Source organism: Limulus polyphemus, unplaced genomic scaffold (assembly GCF_000517525.1).
Source record: "Limulus polyphemus unplaced genomic scaffold, Limulus_polyphemus-2.1.2 Scaffold3229, whole genome shotgun sequence".
NCBI classification, from domain to species: domain Eukaryota; kingdom Metazoa; phylum Arthropoda; class Merostomata; order Xiphosura; family Limulidae; genus Limulus; species Limulus polyphemus.
The window spans coordinates 11300-12589 of NW_013668839.1; the positions used below are offsets into that span (position 1 = coordinate 11300).

A 1290-nucleotide genomic window follows, 5' to 3' on the forward strand; every position below is an offset into this window, starting at 1 on the left:
TTTTAATTTGAGTGGGGGGTGTCATATGGAACTCTTCTTACCTTTTCGCCAATTTCGATTAGATTTTAAGATTTTCTCTCCATTATTATGTGGCTGCTGCTAACCCATGTCAAATACACGTGATAATGTTAAGTTCTCATTATATATTCTTATTACTGCTACATAATAAATTATGCAAATATCCGTATGCGACAGAGTATAGGGATTTAGTCTACGTGGGTCTCTCTCTGATGTATTAGGCCAGGCATAGCCAAGTGGTTAGAGTGCTCGACTCGCGAGTTCGAATCCCCGTTCGCCTTTTCAGCTTTGAGGGCGTTATAAAATTGCAATCAATCCCACTATTCGTTGGTAAAAGAATAGCCCGAGATTTGTCGGTGGGTGGTGATGACTAGCTAGCTGTCTTCCCTGTAGTTTTTCACTGCTAAATTGGGGACGGCTAGCGTAGATATTCCTGTGTAGCTTTTCGCGAAATCCAAAACAAATCAACCTCTATCTAGTGTGGGCCTTAAATTAGGTTAAAATGCTAAGCGCAGGTACAACACAGGTCTCTTCACCCCTCCATGACACAGAATGCAAGTTTGAGCTTAATTTGGACATAATAATGTTGCAACGAGTGGAGTTTGAATAAATATGATACCGAAGTCCGTAAATATTTAGATTTGTATCTGCGCAGACCTTATCCGTGAGCTAATCACACAACTAAGCCTATTCGATATAAAAATGACGCTTACGTTTGATCACACAATTAAGCCTATTCGATATTAAAATGACGCATGTTGCAACCTGCGTATGAAATCAAACAGTCCAGGTCTGAGTCGAATACTTTAAAAATGACTGGGAAGAACCTTATCAATAGGTGGCCAAAGTGAGTTATGGTTAGAGGAACTGTTGGTAGAGGGAGATATAAAATAAAGCTCCTAAATTCACACCGGAGATTATTTAAAAAGAAGCTTGTTTGGCAAGGTTAACATAGTTATACAAAGTTTTTCGTGGAGCTTTTTTTTTTGTCAGAAACTGTGATGGTATGTTGTTTTATGTATTTAACGGTGTATCCTAACGTAATAAGTAAGAAAAATATATTTGTTTGTCAATATTCGTTACCAGGTTCTTTTTTTTTTTCTTTCTATCTAAGTTGGTAGTTTATTCTGTCGGAAGTTACTATTAATTATTCGATGACGAGGAACCCACTTTGAGATTAATAATGGCTGGAGACGGCTTGAATGGGTAATGAAGAAAAACTTTAATATACCCCTGATGATGACAAAACCTTGTGAAAACGTTGTACATTTG

General features: G+C 37.5%; 1 protein-coding gene across 1 annotated transcript in view; it reads left to right on the forward strand.

The window, feature by feature from the left end:
- Positions 1–1290, forward strand: part of LOC106468938 (sestrin homolog) — a 16757-nt gene that overhangs the window by 1750 nt on the left and 13717 nt on the right. The window lies entirely within an intron of this gene.